This window comes from Ixodes scapularis, unplaced genomic scaffold, assembly GCF_016920785.2.
Source record: "Ixodes scapularis isolate PalLabHiFi unplaced genomic scaffold, ASM1692078v2 PGA_scaffold9__187_contigs__length_104089568, whole genome shotgun sequence".
Classification (NCBI taxonomy): Eukaryota; Metazoa; Arthropoda; class Arachnida; order Ixodida; family Ixodidae; genus Ixodes; species Ixodes scapularis.
In genome coordinates, this window is record NW_024609884.1 from 66,682,062 (window position 1) to 66,695,992 (window position 13,931).

The 13,931-nt window shown below is 52.8% G+C and overlaps 1 protein-coding gene across 1 annotated transcript in view; it reads left to right on the forward strand.

Annotated features, from left to right (window-relative positions):
* Positions 1-3,734: 3,734 nt before the first annotated feature.
* Positions 3,735-13,931, forward strand: part of LOC8052725 (ADP-ribose glycohydrolase ARH3) — an 87,499-nt gene continuing 77,302 nt past the window's right edge. Inside the window, exon 1 of the mRNA XM_029969195.4 lies at positions 3,735-3,899. The gene's annotated coding sequence lies outside the window, so the exon portion shown is untranslated. The remainder of the gene's footprint in view (positions 3,900-13,931) is intronic.

Consider the following 13,931-nt stretch of genomic DNA (forward strand, 5'->3'; position numbering starts at 1 on the left):
TGGACCTATAATGTACTAAGAGTAAAGTGGCGCAGTTGAAAAAATAAAACCCTCATATTTTAAAATGAGTTGCTTCTGAACTACAGTGGGGACAAGGAATAAAAAGCAAGACTGGCGACACAGACGTTTTTTTTTTTTTTTTTGTTTTTTTTATCACACTTAAGACAAGGCGAACATCGAGCACAGTATTCTGAGCAGATATACTTCATATGCTGAAACCAACAAAATGTTTCAAAGCACTTGGGAAAATGCAGCTCGTCCTACAAATACCTAATATGCATACTTGAGAATACAGAAAAGAGTGGAGTGGTTTAGCACATCTTACCCTGAGATGGGGAACGACAAAAAAAGGGACGAACACAACAAAATCTCATCTTTTGAGGTTGAGATTTTGTTGTGTTCGTCCGTTTTTTTATCGTTCCCCATCTCAGGGTTTACAAGATGTCGATTAATTACCAGCTCGCCTGCACTCTCTCACTGGTTTAGCACTACATATTCCCGCGTGACACAGTCGTATTTTCCGGACTGTAGTCCGCGGACTATACATGTTTAAAAGTTGAAATTTTACCCGGTGAGGATTTGTTTTTTCTAGATCGTTTACCGTGACAAGACGTGAAGGATTTTATGAATGACAGAGTATATGATATATTTATGATACAAGCTTCTTTGTTAGCTTATAGAGCAGACATTTGTAAAGGTGTGCTGTGTATGCTAATGTTTACGTTCGGATTAGGCACCAAGGGCGGACTACTCTATGGAAAAAAAAGGAAACAGTATAACTTTTCACAATATGGATTATGGAACTGGAAATCTACCTGGAATTGCTTCTGGAAACTTGAAATCCAGTTTGCAGACGAAGAAGTAATTTCCGTAAACCTGAAGTCCAGACAGAATCCAGGTAGATTTCCAGTTCCAGAATCCAGATAACGACAAGTTGTACTGTTTTTCTTTTAGTAGAGTATGCACCTGGTGCTGACTATCTAAGCAAAACATTTTATTTTCGACCCCAAATTTGCCCCTGCGGACTATACACCGGGTACAGGCTATAGTCTGGAGAATACGGTAATATGGATGTAAATGCTGTAGTAAAAAAATGCTACGAAACCCCTTGACTTACCTTAGAAGAGGTCGTAACTTGGGAGTGTTCCTGTGGTTTTGCCTTAATCCCTTGGTCACAGCGTAGCTCGTCCGCTAGGAAGAAAATGTGAACCTTTGGTTTACCGGCCCAATTTCTTTAACAGCCCGGCAGACAACATTTATAAGGAATTGGCCATCACATTTGCTGTAAACACTCTTATTGTCGAAGGACGAAGTAAAAACCAAGGCCCGTGTCTCGTCTCCGCATACCCAGCGATCTTCTATGCCGCAAATTCACTGTTTTGTTTTTCTTTGCACGCGAGGCGTCTGGCGTCTGATAATGTTGTCTCGTCAAGTCGCGTGATCTCCTTTTTTTTAAAGTTTTTTTATTGCATCGTTACTACCTATACACACTTTTGTATGCGCCGCTTCGGACGAGAAAAACAAAAATAATTACGCACAAAAAAGAAAATAATAATAATAATAAAAAACGTTGTGTGCCCGGGCAATCTGGCGGACATCGTCAGCCTCATCGCAGGTGCTCGGTGGTGAAGACTCTCTCCAGAATCTCAATGCTTCGCCTGGGTGCTGTGACGTAAGTGAAGTCATAAGGCAAAGCGCGCAGGCTTTAGTCTCTAGAAGGTGTCGGTTGGAGCCAGTCCTCGAAAGCAGACTCCGATGAGTTTCCCAACTGAGTTGGCGTCGATCTATCTCTGCTATCGCGCGATACCACCCGCATGAGTAGCTCGGATCTGCTCGAGTAAGATGTGGAACACGGCCAACGTAACGTAATCGAACGCCGCTGTGTGAATGGGCTTTAGCAATGCCGCGGTTCTAGATTTTTGTGAGGTGATGTAGCAGAGTCCAGTGAACGGCGCAGATTGGACACGAGTGTTGCGTCAGAGTTCGGCTGGAACCGGTGTCCAATCAGCGTGGACACGAGTACCAGCCGAACGCCGACCCAGCACACGTGTGATGGCCTTCCGTCAGGGGTTTCCCCAGAAATGAAATCACGGAGGGGGGGGGGGGGGTCTAAATTTTTAGGGGGGGGGGGGGGGGAGGGGCATTGGGAATATAGTAGTCGTTGGGAATCAAGGGGGTGCCTTCAGAAAAACAAGGGGCGGTTCGCACCTCCGTAAAGGGGGGGGGGGGGGGGGTGTAGGGAAATCACTGCCTTCCGTCAATGTCACAGAGTTAACACAATAATCGATAGGTAAAGTTCTCATGCTTTTGCGTGCATTCAGGCCGCTTCGGAACGGCGGTCATAGACGCTGACATGAGTGGTCCTGCAGTGGATGGTCCCGATGGGCCCATATCGCTGCCGACGCCTTAAAATACACAAAGGAGCAACAAAGCATCACCTGTAAGGTCTGTATTTAGCTCTTTACCTTGCAATGAAACGCCGGCATCGCGCATTATATGAAAATAAATAAAGCTGACTGGCACTCGAAGATCCTCAACCCCTCAAATCGTTGCGGCCAATCGAACACGCCTAGCCTATCGTCTTCTTTTTTCTCTCCGTTTTCGGTCGCTTTCTTTCTCCTTCTATTCTCTCGGGACCGCCGATGTCAGCGCTCAAGATATGTCGGTTTCTGCCATGGCCTCCGAGATCCCGGAGCGCGCGCGCGCTTCGGGATCTCGGTGGCCATGGTTCTGCTCCCGTCTTTACCTCCCTGGTCACCGGAGGTGAAACCGGAAACTTCACTCCGTTTCTCCTTACGTCCGAGCGAAGCGGCTGCTACGAGCCATCGGAGCCAATCGAAGGCCGTGTGCGTGTCACATGACCTTGAAGAGGAGGTGTGACAACCCCGTCGTGATCAGCGCCCTCGGGTCAGTTAGCGATGTGCGTCCATGTGACGCGTTGGCCGCAAGCGAAGCAAAAGAAGTGCAATCTCGTCCCGTTTAGGGACACTGGTGTGCGTGCGTGACTGATGCGACGCGTTGGCCGCGGCCGTGCGACAGAGGAGAAATCTCGCATGCTTCGAGACAGGGGTGTGGGAGCGTTGTAAGCAGTGAGAGAGTGCAGGCGAGCTGGGAATCAATCGACATCTTGTAAACCCTGAGATGGGGAACGATAAAAAAACGGACGAACGCAACAAAATGGTACGACCAGTTGGCCGCTAGCAGTGCAACGGGAGGGCAATCTCTCCGGCTCCGGAACGGTGATATGTGTGCGTGACGGGTGCGAAGTATTGGCTGCGAGCACTGCAAGAGAGGGGCAATCGGCTTTGGGACAGTGGTGTACATGCGCGCGGGAGGTGACCTTCCAAGACTCACGGAGGGTGGGGGCAACGGGAGCTAGGGGTTTAAAAGGCGAAACCAAAAAGTCGAGAGGGGCAAGGGAGGAAGTGGCCGAGTGGGCTAACGCGTCTCAGCTCGGAGCGTGGAGCGAAAGCTTGCGCTTTGAACCTCCTGGGTTCGATCCCCGCCGCCCCCGCCCGTTTCGATCTGGATGAGTTTCGTACCGGCACGCGTTCGTGTGATCACTACTGCGTGATGCACGTTAAAAATCCCAGGTTAGCGGTTGTACCGCACTGGCTAAATTTCTCATCTACAGCTAAGAGACCGATTACCCGTTGAGGCGCATCTCCATCAAGGCTGTATAAACATAAAGAGCAAGCCAATTTTTTTTCGAGAGGGGCAGTCGTGGGGGGAGAGCCAAGCTGACTGGTTCTGCCGAGGGGAGACAGAAGGGTGGCGACATCTCCGGCGTACGGACGGGACTTTCGGCGTCGACCGGAAGGGACTTTGACGCAGCAACGAGAATATTGGCTGAAGGGACTGTGTGACTCGACCAGGGCTGTGACTCGAGGACTGGGACTGTGAGGGAGCATCCTCGACGTTTCGAACTTTCGTTACTTTGTTCCGCGGTTAGTATCCCCCCTGCACTTGTTTTCCTTTCCTTTGCTGTCCGCGAGTGCCTCGTTGTTTATTATCGTGTTCGATTTATTTCTATTGCTTTGTATAAAATCTTTTGCATACTCGTGTACAGCTGGGCTTGCTCTAATCGACGGCAAATCCTATCTGGGGAGTTGTGACTTTCTTACCTCGAAAGAGGGGCGTCACAGGAGCACAGTGACGCTCGGAAAGCGGATCACGGGCTACGTCCACAGATCGGGATTGGCTGATAGCTCGTAGCGTCCGCTGCGTCCGGACGTCAGGCGAAATGGAGGGTGTCATTTTGTGAGTTCACCAAAATCTAAGGAGATCGCGTGTGATGCTTGGTGATGACTAATTTCGACCGGATGAGACCTAAAAGGAATAAATGCTCCTCCATATTTTTTAGGAATAAAATAATAATAATAAAAAAGAAAACGTGATACCGGCTGCTCTACAAAAAAGATGTTGCAACCCAATCCCACTATATTTGACCCGGTGGATACACCATTCGATGCACCACACCATGCGCCAGCCACACATACTATCGGGGGAAAATGAAAGGGAACAGAGGAGCGCGTGGCTCGCGGTACAGGCTGCGCCGCCTGGAAGTGAGCCTAGGGGCGAGAGTGCGTGGCCTACTGCAATGTGTTTACGCCCTTCGCTCGGCGCTCCCCAAGCTTCGGCAGTGCGCCTTTTAGTGCGCTGAGAGCTATCACCGCTATCTGTGCTCGCTCGGCGCGTGCGGCGTGAGGAAGCTTGCCGCTAGTAGCAGCTAAAGCTACACTCTTCACTACCCCGTTGACTGCTCCACCGCCTTATATATACTCGACAGAGACTGATTTACAGGGGACGCTTCCGGAATTACGAAGGTTACAAGTATGTTGCTTTGGTCTCATCAATATTTCACGTAACACGTATATTATATCGAAGTTGGAGTGTATCTCCAGGTAAAACGTATTGATACAGGCAATGATTATTCGACAAAGTCGGCGAAACAAACTTCGCTAAAGCTGTTCTTGAAGGCCGAACGCCCTTCGTAAAGGGTGTTTGCGTCGGCACCCTCTTCCACACTTTTCAAAAATGAAGGGTGATCCATGCAACAACGCCCTATTTTTAGGTTAACAAGGATCTTTATACTCAAACTAAGGGTGCTGTAAGGGTGTAGCCTCGGGTTTAAGTCTCTTGGACAGTACATGAAAAAAAAAAAAGAAAAAAAGATTTGCTTTTGAAACGTTAGCAAAAAGTGCAGGTCAAGCTGATTTTTTTTTTTTAAAGCGCCGTGCTTGCGTGGCAGTATCGTCTGCGAGTTGGCAGTTGCTCCGCGAAGGAGAGAGGTGCTCACGTAATATACGGCGCCGACTCGCGCGACTCGTCCATATACGCGTCAATATTTGTCGTTCTATATTTTTTTTGCGTGCCGTGTGATTTCCGATGAAGGGTATCTGTGGTTACTCGACAGATCTGTGACGTTATAAAGAGCTTTCCGCCTATTGTTTTTCGCGTATCGGCAATTGGGGGAAAATGGGCGCTATCTATAATCAACACGCAGCATCGAAAACTACATGCCCCTAAAAAAAAAATGCAAAGCAAAAAGCAAAAGCCGGGGCGCGCAAGTGCCACGGGATCTCGAACTCGCCTTGTGGCGTCCTCCGCGAGAACACGACACCCAGAATGGTCCTCGAGGGTCCCCGGCCGCCGCAACCACGACCACAGCGGTTGCGTCGGGCGGACGCGCGGTTCGGATCGGTTTGAAGAAGCTCCCCACCCTGGGTGTCGGGTGACGCGTGTTAAGTTCGGCGCCGTTTGTTTCAATTTATTGCTATTCGTTTTGAGTGTTAATTTATTTGCCTCCGAGTCCACAAAACCGCCCAGTGCCGAAACCGCCTACGCGGAAAGGCCGTTACAAATCGGCACGAAAACAAGAGCTACTCGCCCCAACCCCCCCCCCCCCCCCCACACACACACACAAAAAAAAAAAAGAGAGAAAACGGGTATTTCGAAACATTTGGTAAACCCTCTTAGCCAATCCCCCCCCCCCCCCTCCCCCCCCCCCTCCCTCTTTCTCCCAACGACGCGTTAAAATTTATCCTAGCGACATCCGAATCAATCCGAGGCCCGAGCAACGCAAGACAGATTGTCTCTCTCGTGGCAATATTGTCACGGGTGGTGATTAGAAGGACAATAAATAAAAAGGAGGAAATTAACATTTACTGGGGCGAACTTGTGCCCAAAATAAAGAGAACACCAAGAATAAGAACAGAGCGTCGCGGGCGTCGAAGTCGGCGTAACAGCAGGTTCGAGCGGCGGGGGGAGACTCACTCGGGCTCACCACGCGGAGCCCCTTATGTACACGCGTTGGCTTCTGGAACAATCGATGTAGAAGATTCGGTGCGAAGAACATTCTGACCTCGAATCAGCAAGGCGGTTCTTGAATTCACCCGAACATCACATTACAGAGTCAACAAAAATGTATAGCCGCGGCCAGGAATCGAACCCTGCCTCCTGTGTGGAAGGCAAGCGCGATAACCGTTAGGCCACGAGCGCGCTGCCTACTTGATCAGCTGCGCGCGCGGCAGTGTTCCACCCTTTAAAAAACGCATCGTCCCGATGCAGCACGAAACGAAAACACATATCCACTACAACAGGACAGCAGAATCGCGAGCCACAGTTCACTCGTCGACGAGAGTGCAAAGTTCTATCGTTCGTAATACGGCTTCAGTCGGACGACGTGCACCACCTCGGGTCGCGGCTGACGTCTTGTCGATGGTCGTGTTCCGTCGGGAAGCACTTCGTAGTTCAGGTCTCCGAGGCGTCGTATGATCTTGTAAGGCCCAAGGTAGCGCTTCAGCAGTTTTTCGCTGAGACCGCGGCGCCGTAACGGTGTCCACACCCAAACCCGGTCTTCGGGTTGGAAGTGGACGTCCCTGCGACGAAGGTTATACCGGTGTGCGTCGACTCACTGTTGGTCTTGAATCTTGATTCTGGCCAGCTGACGAGCTTCCTCGGTGCGTTAAGAGATCAGTTGAGCGTCGTCGTTGCCATCGTCGGTAGGCACGTGAGGCAGCATGGCGTCGAGCATCGTGGAACGGCGTCATTCCAGTGGTTTCTTGAACCGCTGTACTGTACGCATACATAACGTACGGCAACACCTTGTCCCATGTCTTGTGCTCCACGTCGACGTACAGTACATGGAGATCATGTCGGCGATGGTCTTGTTGAGTCTCTCGTTTGTCTGCGGGTCGTACGCCGTGGTGCGACGATGGCTTTTGTGGCTGAGACGAAGGATTTCTTGAATCAGTTGGGCCATAAAAGATTATCCTTAATCTGTGATCAGCACTTCAGGTGCGCCGTGTCGAAGGAGAATGGACTCGACGAAAAACTTGGCGACTTCAACCGCTGTGCCTGATGGAAGGGCCTTCGTCTCGGCGTGTCGTGTAAGATAATCGGTCGCGACAATAATCCACCGGTTTCCTTGCGTCGATGTTGGGAACGGCTTAAGTAAGTCCATTCCGACCTGCTGGAAGGGAGTAGTCGGGGCAGATATCGGCTTCAGGAGTTCTGCTGGCTTCGTCGGAGGCTTCTTACGTCGTTGGCACTCATGGCACGACCGTGTGTACAGATGGACGGTTTTCGGGAGTCTCGGTCAGTATAGTATTTGTCACGAATCTGGGCGAGCGTCCTGCTGTAGCCAAGGTGTCCAGCCGTCGGGTCGTCGTGGCATGCTTGAAAGATTTCTTCTCGCAGGCTGGCCGGAACAGCCAGCAGCCAGGCAGGGTTGCTTGTTCCGAAGTTCTTCTTGAAGAACACGCCTCGCTGCAGAACGAAGCTTGGTAAGTCTCGGGCCAAGACTCGCGGAACTGAACTTCCTTGACCTTCGAGGTGGTCGATCACGGCGCGAAGTTCCGGGTCGTCTCGTTGAAGTGCTCCCATGTCGGTATCTGTTACCGCGCCGAGGAAACGGTCGTCATCATCGTCGTCGGTGCTGTCGGAAGGAAATTTGACTGGGGCCCTAGACAAACAGTCGGCGTCTTTATGCTTGCGGCCAGACTTATGCACAATGGTTACGTCGAATTCTTGCAGTCGGAGACTCCAGCAAGCGAGGCGTCCTGATGGGTCCTTGAGGTTGACGAGCCAACAGAGAGCGTGGTGGTCCGTGACAACGCGGAACGGGATCGCGTAAAGGTACGGTCGGAACTTGGTTAACGCCCAGACGACAGCGAGACATTCCTTGTCGGTCGTTGAGTAATTTTTCTCTGCCTTGGACAGTGCCCGGCTTGCGTAAGCGATCACCGTCTCTGCTCCGTCTTGTCTTTGGACGAGTACCGCGCCGAGTCCGGCGTTGCTGGCGTCCGTGTGAACTTCCGTTTCCGCTGCTGGATCAAAGTGTCTGAGGACAGGGGGCGACTGGAGTCTTTCCTTCAGTTCGTTGAACGCTTGTTCTTGCTCCTCCCCCAGTGGAAGTTCACGTCGTCCTTCGTCAGATGCGTAAGCGGTGCAGAAATCTTGGCGAAATCGCGAACGAAACGCCTGTAGTAAGCGCACAGTCCAAGAAATCTTCTTACGGCTTTCTTGTCTGATGGCTTCGGAAATGCGGCGACAGCGGATGTCTTTGCCGGGTCAGGGCTTACACCCTCAGCACTCACGACATGACCCTAGAATTTAAGCTCACCGTAAGCGAACTGACATTTTGACGGCTTTAGTGTCAGGCCAGCATTCTAGATAGCCCGTAGCACGGGTCGCAGACGTCTCAGGTGCTCGTCGAAGTCGCTTGCGAATACCACGACGTTATCGAGGTAGACGAGACAGCTTTGCCATTTCAAGCCTGAGAGGACGGTATCCATTACGGGCTGGAAGGTCGCCGGTGCTGTGCACAGTCCAAACGGCATCACTTTAAATTCGTACAGTCCGTCCGGCGTGACGAAGGCAGTCTCCTCACGGTCCCGTTCGTCGACTTTGATCTGCCAGTACCCACTCTTCAGGTCCATCGACGAAAAGTATCGGGCGTGGCGCAGCCGGTCCAGAGTGTCGTCGATGCGGGGCAGCGGGTAGACGCCCTTTTTTGTTACGGCGTTCAGTCGACGATAGTCCACGCAGAACCGAAGAGTCCCGTCCTTCTTTTTCACCAGGACTACCGGTGAAGCCCACGGACTGTTTGAGGTCTGGATGATGTCGTCGTCGAGCATTTCTTCAACTTGCTTCTGGATGACTTCTCTCTCTTTCACCGAAACACGGTACGGCGATCGATGAACGGGAAGTGCGTTGTCATCAGTAACAATTCGATGTTTCGCAACCGTCGTTTGGCGCACCTTTGACGACGTGGAGATGGCACTCACTGAACTCGGCGAGAAGGTCACTGAGTTGTCGCCGTTGTGGGGTAAGCAGGGTTGGATCGATGTCGAACTGCGAAGGCGGCGTTGTCTCGTGTGGCCACGAAAAGAGATCTTCTGATACTCCGGTGATAGCGGCTGAGTCGGGGAGTTCCTCGGCGTGATCCACGGCGGTGCCTTTCGTAAGGTGCTGAGCCTCCTGTCGGAAGTTCGTTACGAGTGCAACAGTGCGTCCGTAGTGGAGCTCCGCGATGCCTCTTGCGACGCCGATCCCTCTTGCTAGTAGCAGTTCGACGCTACCTTCCAGCAAAGCTTCTCCGCAGATGCCTTTTTGAGTCGCGACAGGCACAAGTACACTCGAGCGTGGTGGCAAGTTCACGTGGTCGGAGAGTACGCGCACTGTAGCTGACGTGGCTGCCGTAGTTTTGTGATCCTCGAGCACTACAACAGGTTTCCGCAGCCTCAACTCGTTGGCTTCCAGGTCGATGACGGCGCCGTATTCGCACAAGAAGTCCATTCCGAGTATAACGTCTCTCGCACAGTCTCGTAGAAGGACGAACTTTACTGGACACTTCTCGCCGTGAATCTCGACGAGAGCAGTGCATCTTCCGACTGGCGTGATAAGATGTCCCACTGCGGTCCGTATCTGTGGGCCATCCCACGGCGTCGTCACTTTCCGAAGGCGTTGGGAGAGCCTCCCACTCAGGACGGAGTAGTCTGCTCCGGTGTCGACGAGAGCCGACGCTTCGTGGCCGTCGATAACGATGTTCAGGTTATTCTTTACCGTTGCAGAAGCGTCGTTTCGGTCTCTGGTGGCGTTTGAGTGGGGGCCCTCTGAAGTTCGTGGAGGATCTAGGCGTCGGTCGTCTTCGGCAACTTCACCTCCAGGGGTTGCCGCGCCTAATTTCCCCGGCGAGGAGCGAGGGGTGACAGGCTTTCACGTCGGGGTCGGTGCATCGGCGAAGCTGGACGTCCTGGCGACGGCGACCGGGACTCTCGGCGGTACGCAGGTTTGGGGGACTGTGGTCGTCGCAGGTACTCGTCGATCTCCCGAGGGCGTTCACCATAACGAGGGCGCGGGTCGTTAAGGTGGAACCCGCGCAGCCCGAGTCGTCTTTATGGGCATCGGCGGTAGGTGTGGTCTGCTTCCCCGCAGTGGAAGCACAGAGGGCGTCGGTCTGGCGTTCGCCACACGTTGGTCTTCCAGGGTGCGCGGGGCGCCTGGCAGGCGTACTGGACCTGGTCGTCGCGGCGTCGGTCGTGCTGCGGCGCAGGAGACTGGCGTCGGGGCGGCGCGACATAGGCGCGAGGAGGAGGCGGTGGCCGTCGGGCCACTCCGGCGTAAGTTGGCGTCGGTTCTTCTGGGAGCCTCTGGCTGAATGGCTCTCTGCACCTCTTCCCGCACGACCTCGGCGATGGAGAGCGAAGCTGGTCGGTCAGCGGCGGGTAGCAGCTTTCGGAGCTCCTCTCGGATGACGTCGCGAATGAGCTCTCGAATGCCCGGGATGCCGTGGGCAAGGTTGCAAGGGGACTGCGGAACCGCGCTGACGCCGGGTAGCCTCTGGTAGTGGCTGGCTCGGCCTGCAGAGCACGCTCGATGTTCGTCGCCTCCGTGACAAATCCTTGAACGAGTCCACCAAAGATGTCGTCCTTCACGCCACGCATCAAAATGCGCAGCTTCTTTCCCACGGTGGCCTGAGGGTCGGTGCGGGAGCTCAGGCGAAGCACGTCTTCCACAAAGCTCGTGACGCTTTCATTGGGGCCCTGGGTCCTCGATTGCAGCAGGTCTTCGGCCCTCTCCCTTCGGTGTTGACTGGCGAATGTTCGCGTGAGCTCGTTCTTGCAAAGGTCCCGCGAGGTCAACGAAGCTTCATGGTTTTCGAACCAGCGCCTTGCGGTTCCTTCAAGCGAGAAATAGAGGTTTTGCAGGCGCTCTTCCTCACTCCACCCGTTGTGGCGAGCCACGCGTTCGTACTGGTTGATCCAGTCTTCGACGTCCTCGTAGCTCGTAGATCTCGCCGAGGAAGAGAGCAGGTGTCCGCGGAGCGACGGGCAGGACGACGACGGGCGATGTGGTCATGGTCGGGATCTTGTTCTTCCGTTGCTCGTGCAAGAGACCAAGTTAAGGAGACTGACCTCTGGTACGACGGCTTCTTCGGGCTTCGGCGTCTTCGACGAAATGTAGCCTTCCGGGGCTGAGCACGTCGCTTGGCCGGGATGTCTTCGGAGGGGTACGCTTCACGGGTATAGAATGCACTATCCCGCACCTCCATCAAAATATCACGAATGACAAGTGATGAGGCGATAATAACTGGAGAAACTAAACGTTTAATGGGGCGAACTTTTGGCCAAAAATAAAAAGGGAACAGAATAAAGCAGAGCGTCGCGGGCGTCGAAGTCGGCGTGACAGCAGAGTCGAACGCTGGGGCGAAAACTGACTCCGGCTTGCCACGCGGAGCCCCTTTTGTACACGCGTGGGCTTCTGGAACAATCGGCGTTGAAGGCTCGGCGGTCGAACATTCTAACCTCGAAATAGCCCACACGGTTCTCGAATTTACCAGAACATCCACAAAAATGCGTCTTCGCGGCCGGGAATCGAACCCTGGCTTTCTGCGCGGAAGGCAAGCGCGATAACCGTTAGGCCACGATCGCGCTGCCTGCTTGGCTACCTGCGCGCGCGGCAATATTAAAAAAAACCTACATTTTTTTTGAAAATTTTAACATTTTTTTATTTTATTAAAAAATATCTAAATACTGACGGAGCTTAATAGAACTTTTTACTGGTTGCCCTGCAGGTATATAATCTATAAAAATGTTTGAAACCGCTCACTTAAATATCTTGCAGTAAACAAAAATCCTTAAGTTGCAAAAAAAAAAGCGTTCTGACTCATAACCAACCGTTTATTTAAAGTAAAAATACAAAATGTGGTGGGTTTGGAAGAACAATCGATTGTATTTTGATTCTGAAAGTTTAATCAAAGTATTTTTTGTTTAAAGCGAGAAAACAATTTTTGAAGTTGAACTCTCGCACCACAACCCGGAGTCACTTCTTAACGCCTCTTCGCCGCACAGCACGCCAACTGCGACGATACCTGACACGATTAGATCCAAAGAAAAAAGGGAGTTTGCTGCCGGTTCCCCTTGTCCGTCTTTCCGGCTACAAGGCAAGAAACGGCGGGTATCGTGTAAGTAATCGGAGGTGCCGCCAGCGCGTAGCCATAGCAGGCCCGTTGTGCCCTTTGTACCCGAGGGCGGCTCGAAACGCGATGCCTAAACGACGGGCGGCATCAGGCGACATGGACTTCTTCATGCCCTGCCAAAGGTCCCAGGGCCACCTCTGATTCCTAAAATTAAATTAATGTCTCTTCAACGTAATGTTTGTGGTGCCCCTCTACCATATTTTTTTGACGAAAAACAAATTTCATGGGGTGATAGCGGTTTGAGGTTTGAACTCGTAAAAAGGGAGTGAAACTAGGAGTCATTTAATAATTAATGAAAAGTAGGACTTATTTACGGAACACTGGAATATTTTTCTCTAAAAACCATACGGTATTTGGATTGCTATGCAATAAGTATAATGGAGTTTGGTATGCCCGAAGCAGCTTTAAAATTTAAAGAATATATGAGCATTTTAGTAATTCTTTAGTTTTGTTACAAGCTATATCTTTGCTGCAAGCGACTGTAAAAATTCTTATTGACAGCCCTGTAGGTTGCGGGCATCTTCTAGCTCCGATTCCCACAAACCCTGTCTCCGGATGAATATGACACTGCAATACTTCGCTCTCGGCAAAAGGGTTTATTCACTCACTCATTGCCTTGGGGGGTTTCGGGATCGGGGGACGGTCATCAGCGAGGCCGGGAGAGAGTCCGCTGCCACAGCAGCTTCTCCGAGTCCCAGCGGTGGTCGTCCACACCGCGTCATGGGGACGTCGTCGTCCAGGGTCGCTGTCCGGTCCGTTCGTCGAGTCCGCCACTCGACGTAGTGCCCGCACTCCCTGCGCCAGCGCCCAGCGCCGTCCGAGCTCGCCTCCGTGACCGGTCCCTTGTGAAGTCGGCAGCCCAAGCCCTCTTCCTTTGTCTCCGTTCCCCCTTGTCCCGCCGACCGTCCAATCGGGAACCTTGCTGCGAGCCGATCCTCCGACGTCAGCGCTGGGTGAGAGGGCGCTTGCCCCGTTCCTCCCGGAGAGCTCGGACGTTCCGCGACAGGACGGCGACGGGAAACGGGAAGGTCACGGGGAACGAAGTAGCGCCCGACAGTACGGTGGCAGGGAGCGGCAAGGTCACGGAGAGCAGAGGAGCCAGGGAGAGGGTCCCCACACCTCCCCTCCCTCAAGGCTCGGACCCCGGGGGGCTTGAGGTTGCGTGGTCCCCAGGACCCTAGGGAGGGAGCTCGTTCAGCTGAGTGTCGCCGATGACGACGAGCACCCTCAATGATGATGATGGCATCAAACCAAGCAGGTCAGCGGTGAACGTTGATTCACTGGGAAGCTCGTGACCGACGGAGCACGGTCCACGAACTGGTCCGGAGCACCACAGCTCACAACACGGACGGGCACTCAGGCACACACAACACGCCGGCACTTAAAGTTCGCTTCCGTCCCTAATATAACCGACAGCGAATCGCGCAAAACGAATAGCGGCACGCTA